The sequence below is a fragment of the Neolamprologus brichardi genome, chromosome 11 (genome assembly GCF_056152115.1).
Source record: "Neolamprologus brichardi isolate AB-2024 chromosome 11, ASM5615211v1, whole genome shotgun sequence".
NCBI classification, from domain to species: Eukaryota; Metazoa; Chordata; class Actinopteri; order Cichliformes; family Cichlidae; genus Neolamprologus; species Neolamprologus brichardi.
In genome coordinates this window covers 23,106,529-23,113,482 of record NC_142114.1, presented here as the reverse complement: position 1 = coordinate 23,113,482, position 6,954 = coordinate 23,106,529, and the positions used below count along the sequence as shown (strand labels likewise).

Below are 6,954 nucleotides of genomic sequence, written 5' to 3'. Positions count from 1 at the left end.
TAACACTATCATTCAGCGCTCTCCTCTCCAGTTCATTAAGAATGAAATGACAAGAGACTTTTACGCGCAAATAAGATAGGTTTTCTTCCCCACTGCTATTTAAAAAATATGGATTAAGCAATAAAAGTATTATTAAAATAAGCAAGTCTTCAGAGCATATTTTTCTTAGTCCAGCTGCAGTATTTCCAAGTTGGTCCAGCGTATCTGGAGCGTCGCCACTGGAGGATGGAATAGACTAACGGGCACAGAGATACCCAACTGCCTCCATGTGGATCCGATGGCACCGCCTACCAGCGTGGAAGAGAGAAACTAATCACGAAGCAGGAGCAGCACTGAGTGACAGCATGAAAGACCCACCCACTGACAGGCTGAGTCAGCGGATGGGGAAAGAGAGCGGAGAGAAAGGGACCAACAGGGAGGTGGGGTTTGTGGGTAATGTTAAACCTTTCTCATCACGGCCATGGCAAATTTGAGACGATTTTCAATCAAAACTGAGGACCCCGATAATCTCTACCAGATTTACACAACACACGCTGATGCAGGTTCAGCAGGCCATTATAAAAAAGGGATAGTCTTTTCTCCAAATTAACTAAAATAACTTTTGTTTGTTGGTTTGCTTCGTTTCTCATAAATGAAACACGTCAAAAAGTATTAAAAAGATCTCAAGTTAAGTTAACCATTTGCTACATCAAGTTGCACAATAACTGAGGAGTAACCCCACATTGTTATCAAAACATAATTTTATTCCCACTATAAGACAAAACAAATCCTCCAATCTGTTGTGACCCTTATGAACATACTGCAGCATGAGATACATAAGCCTCTGGTTTAAACTGTCAATAATCACTGTTGAAACATAATTAATCCTTTGATTCATATGGTAATGCTATTGGTTTGGATTTGTGTTAAGCGGAAAAAAGCAACAACTAACAACAAATTAAATGTGATTAGGAAAGATTATGGTTTGACTTAAAATGAGAACTTTAATTTCATGCAACCATTACAGTCATCTTTACAGTAATAGCATGTGGTAAGGTTATAAAAGGGTCATGGCTAAAAACCACAAGTGATTATCAATTTGAAAATCAATTTGAAAGGGAAGAGTTAATTCCTGTGTTAACAGCCATTCATTAACCCCAACATCCCTCATATTGTGACGTAACTGTAGTGTCACTAAATGTAGTCATTTGTTAATGTCATTGCCAAACTGCTTGGCAGTGCAGTGGTTAACACTGTTGCCTCACAGCAACAGGGTTCCTGGCTCAAACAGGCTTGCTAGCTTGAGTTTTCTGTGTGGAGTTAGTATGCATGTTTTTCCTATGAAAGTCCAAAGACATATAGGTTTTAAGTTAACAGGTAATTCAGGATTATAACAACTTTACACTGCACTCCAGTGTTAGCTGGAATAGGCTCCAGCCCCTTGCCCTGATTATTGGTTAAGAAAATAAACAATCAGTCTCATAATGTTCACATCCACTAGAGGGCGCTGTCACATGAACGTCAAAATCTGAGATTTTGAGGCATTTACTGAAACTACTAATATTACTATACTGTTTTCTCGTGATTCCTACAAGTCAACCAAAACCATACTATAACTAGTAATGTATTAATATTTAGGTAAAAATGGTATGGACTCGTTTATCATGTCCATATTGCAAAACAAGAAAATAAGCCCGTTGGTCTCCTGGTTTGGTATTTCCAGTCAAGAGGTTTGGAAATGAGCAAACACTAACATTGGCTAAAAATTCCATTATGTAAACTGCAGGTTAGTCAGCGTGTCTCTTTGGAATACATGCACTGCAGATGTTCCACTGAACATGTATTACAGTGCCTAACATAATATTCTAACACAATATTGAAATTCTTTTTCAAGTTACAGCATTTTTCCATCATAGACTGAGTTTTAAAGTGTTGACTCTTACCCAAATGCAACAAACAAAGACGTTTGTTACATTTCCTGTCTTCAGTTTGATTAAACTCAACTAGTCCTATCACAATCAGAAGACTTGTAAGTTGGTAAGCTTCCAAAAAAAAGGTCTAAATGTAAACTTGCTGCTGTACAATCTTTACTGTGTACAGTCATATTTTATCGAACATGATATAACACACCGTCACACATGAAAATCAACTATCGTTTGTGGATCTTTAACATTCACATAATAAAACTCTGTTTTGACAATTTACTTTTCCCCCCCTGTTCATTTCCTGTGTGTCCTGTTTATCAGATCAAACCATGCCAATAACTGGCTTGAAAATCCTTAGTCTGCATGTCGTTTGCTGTTTCCTGTCTGCAGTAACGGCAGCGGCCCGTAGCAGTGTAATTTATCAGTGCTTCAAAGATTTCAAGTGACAAACAATCTAGTTCTTCACACACATTTTCCCCTCTGTTAGAGATTAAATCAGGCACGTGCGTGTTTGCCTCATGCAGGAAATCCCTCTGAAGTTTGCAAAAATGAGAACTTGTGTGCTTGTGTTCGTTTTATTATCATTCGTAAAAGCAAAATGAAAACTTTCTCAAGCCTTTGATCACAGACTGGAGGGGGAGAGGAAGCAAGTGAAATGACGTGAAGTGAAATGACATGCAGAATGAAATCAATTTAATATGTGAGCCCAAAAAAACCCAAAAAAGGCTCCCATCTGTGTTCAAGAACAGAGCTCGGTGCGGTATGAAGTTGTCCTGCGTTGTGACAACGGAAATTGAAGTGAAACCAGAAGTCTGTGGTTCTGTTCTGGTACAAGAATCTCAAAGAAAATACCATTGGCATTACTGAAGAACTAACTTTGAACAAAACCACAATAATGTGTATTGTGGCTTACTTCATTTTCATATGTTAAAATAGTACTTTCTTGAATAAAGTCCCATTTTTTTCTTGAATTTTAATTCTTCTTGAAATCTCCACTGAAAAATATTTCTCATTAGTCCTTGAAGTCTAGAAAATGGCATCTTCGTGGGACCTTCATGAATGAATGGATGGTAGTTGAAACCTGTCTGTGGTAACAACAGAAGGAGAAGACTGAGCACTGTGGAAGTTTAAAAATCTGAGTGTAGTGTAGTATTTTCCTGCAGAAAACCAGGGCACGTTAAGACATCTGGTCTCATATTTCAGAGTGCAGACTGAAGCGTACGGTCAGTTCAGTCTGCATGTATTTCAGCCTGAAACAAAGCAGCATTTCTTTCCCTTTTTTAAGCAATCACAAGCAGAATTTTTTGATCAGCTTGACATTCTTGTGTTTGCAATTTAGCTTAAGTTCTCTGAAGCTCATGTAGCAGTGAGCCACTGCTTCAGGTCTCAGTTTATTCGTGCTGATTTGCCTGTGCAGACTCGCATGCACTAGGGCGACACGATGGCTGCACATTCAAGTCAATCGGTCATGCTTCTTCAAGCCCTCTATCAGGAAACAACTAAAAAGAGGAACCTAATTTGAGTTACAAAAAAAAAGTCAAAACCTCACTGCACAAATCAGGTATAATGCTCACAGAGAACAACAACAAAAAAAAAATTGTATGAGTGGCTCAAACAGAGAGGCTAAAAGCTTGGAAATAGGCATGCAGCTCCACTGTTGATGTTCCCGTGCTGTGTCTTCAGTTGGTGGATAAAATATCACAGCAACATGTTGAGTTTATAAATGACGGATGGAACGTGGCTGAGCAGGTAAATCCTTCTTACACCTGTGTTAACATTAGTCATAGTTGATTGGATTGAAGGAGGTTGGTGCCAAATCCCCCTAAAATATTTCAGTCTTCCAAACCAGCCCAGCTTTAGAGAATGACAAGCAGTGCTGGCTTGCTTTTTGAAGAGACTTCTGTTGCAGTAAAGCAGAAGAGGTGTGACGGCTAATGATCTCAACCATCATGGACAAAGGACAAACCACAAACTTTATTTTAAAACCTTCAAATAAGTTGAAGTTTTGATCTTCAAACATCTCCTCGAAAACAAAATGTCCTAAATCTCAAAAATTTAGTTGTAGTTAGTTTTGACTAGCATAGGTCCTTTAACAGCACACATTCTTTCATCTGCATGATATTGTCAAAATTAGAAAAATCCTATCTCAGAGTGATGCTGAAAGTCCATCCATTTATTACTACATCTATTACTTGAGCTACTATAATTCATTATTATCAGGTTGGCATAAAAACTCCCAGAAATGTCTTCAGTTGATTTAAAATGCTGCAGAGAACATAGCTTCTATTCCTTGGCCCCCTGCTAATTCTAGAATTTAAATTCTTGAATTTAAAATCCTTCTCTTCATATACAAAGTCATGAATAATCAGGCCCCCTTCTTATCTTAGCTCCCAGTTTGGATTCAAGACACAGACACCCTTCCCACTGTTAAAATAAGGCATGAAAGGCATGAAAGACATGAAACAGCACATTTTTAGCAGATTTTATACAAAATTAAGAGTTTTGTAATTTATTTTGAAAAAAAAACTTGACTACATAACTAATGAGTTATTTTCCTCAGTGGCCGCAAAACTATTGTGGCATCACTGACTGCATCACTAGTTTGGTTAGTGCAGGGGTCTGCAACCTTTAACATTAAAGAGCCATTTGGACCCGGTTTCCACGCAAAAGAAAACACTGGGAGCCGCAAATACTTTTTGACATCTAAAATGAAGATATCACTGATGTAAACATTTTTATTTCTGCTGTTAGGTTGTTATAATTGGACATTTTCACATGTTTTAAATGAGACAAAATGTTCACACTTCAAATGTTTTGTTAAATTCAATTGTTTATTTGATTGGTTGATCGTAGTTTTTCATGGGTAAGATGTTATAATACCCTGGTTCACTCAGTGACTACTCCGTCTCCTAAAAATCTTCTTTAATTCAGTTCAATTCAGTCCAACAGTATTTACATACAAATGAATTGAATTGAACTGAACTAAAGAAAAAACCCAACAATCCCCTATGAGCAAGCAATTGGCGACAGTGGGGAGGAAAAACTACCTTTCAAAAGGTAGAAACCTCCGGCAGAACCAGGCTCAGGGAGGGGCGGCCATCTGCTGCGACCGGTTGGGGGTGGGGGGGGGTGGAGCCGACGACAAAGTTATACACAACTAAATATTAAAGCAAATATGCTTTAAAATGGGTGTTTTGGCACTGGAAGTGACTGATAATATTTAGTTGTATATTACTGTGATTTTATAGGGGACGGGGTGGAAGTCACTTAAGTGAAAAGTCTCCAAAACCAGTTGCGCTCCTTTTTCTTTTTTGGTTTTTCTTTTGGCACTTGGTCATCTCGGGCCTCTGGACTTTCTGGTTTGGTAGCGCTGGCCTCCTCTTTTTCTGGCTGATTCTCCTGGAGTGTCTCGTTTTGGGCTGGAGAATCTTCAGGATTGGCAACGTTGGACTGGTCTTCTTGCTTTTTTATTGTCTCTTGCAGAGACAGCAAAAACTCCTGAAGTGTGATCTTTTCTTCCTCTGTTTGCCCGAGTTGGTTGCGGATTGTTGTGTTCTCCAGGTTTTGCTCCACGATTTCCTGGTGGGAAGCTTTGTTTTTCTCCAGCTCTTCTTTTAAATTTTGCACCTTCAAATCATTTTTTTCACAAAGAGCCTCACTGGTGCTGAGTTTGTCTTTCAGCTCAGCAAGCTCACAGTTGGCTCTTTGTTCCTGATCTTTGCGCTTTGCAACTTCCTCTTCAAGATTCTTTTGAGTTTTGAGGAGCTGCTCACGGAGTTGTTCGATCTCTTCTTGCTGTTTTTTGCACTGGACCTCCAACTCAGCTTCTCGGACAGTTTTTACGTCTATAGAGTCTGTGTGTGGAGCTTCTGCAGTTTGTGTTGAAGCGTCCACACTCAGCTCTGCAGCTGTGACAGCTGCGTTGCTGTCTTCAACAGGAGCCTCACTTACCTCAGGGGTGAAGTTCTCCTCAGGTGTCTTTCTACGAGCCTCTTCCAGCTGTTTTTGGAGCTCAAGGATGGTTTTTTGAGCGTTTTGTCTGCAGCACTGTAGCTGCAGACGAACCCAATCATTCTGAGTTTTAGCTGCAGCAGCTTTGTGGTTTGCAGCTGTCATTTTATAAAGATTGGTTTTGCACATGTGCTGAGCCTCCTGCAGGTGGAATCTCAGCGCACCCAGTTCATCAGTCTCATTGTATGGACGACTGCCATCATTTGGTGTTAAGTGAGGCTGTGGCTGAGGTGGCCCATCGTTGGTGTTATGGTCAGGATGGGGCTGATGTGGCACAGGCCCTCGTTTTGGCAAAAACCATGGATTTTGCCAGTGTTGCCCAGGCCCATTATTGGGTTTAAAGTGGGCATTAGGCTGATGTTGCACAGGCCCTTGTTTTGGCAAAAACTGTGGATTTTGCCAGTGTTGCCCTGTCCCATTATTGGGTTTAAAGTGGGCATTGGGCTGATGTTGCACAGGCCCTTGTTTTGGCAAAAACTGTGGATTTTGCCAGTGTTGCCCAGGCCCATTATTGGGTTTAAAGTGGGCATTAGGCTGATGTTGCACAGGCCCTTGTTTTGGCAAAAACTGTGGATTTTGCCAGTGTTGCCCTGGCCCATTATTGGGTTTAAAGTGGGCATTGGGCTGATGTTGCACAGGCCCTCGATTGGGTCCAGGGTTTCTGGCTCTGGGGTTTGGGTTTGCATTTTTCTGCATCTTCTTCTTGTTTGCACCCTTTGGTTTGGCAGCATCAGATGGAGTCCCCTCATTTGGTGCCTTGTTTTTCCCTCTTGGGTTTGGGTTTTGCTGCTTAGGGCTAACAGCGGCCGATGAGGTCCCTTCCTGGGGATCAAGGTTTTGCTGCATATGTTGCATTTTTCTTGTCTTTTGTCTTACAATGTCGAATGATATGTTTTCTATTCGATCGGGGTTTGGGTTTGTGTTTTGTTACATACACTTAACGTGTCAAATCTTTGTCTAAAGGTTGGCTCGTGGTGTGTTCCTATACAGTTGCACAGTTCTGAGACATACTGAGAGCACGCTGGTGTCCTATTTAAGG

The 6,954-nt window shown here is 40.4% G+C and overlaps 1 pseudogene; it reads right to left on the bottom strand.

Moving 5' to 3' along the window:
* Positions 1 to 4,716: 4,716 nt before the first annotated feature.
* Positions 4,717 to 6,594, bottom strand: LOC148100562 (uncharacterized; annotated as a pseudogene).
* Between the last annotated feature and the right edge of the window lie 360 nt (positions 6,595 to 6,954).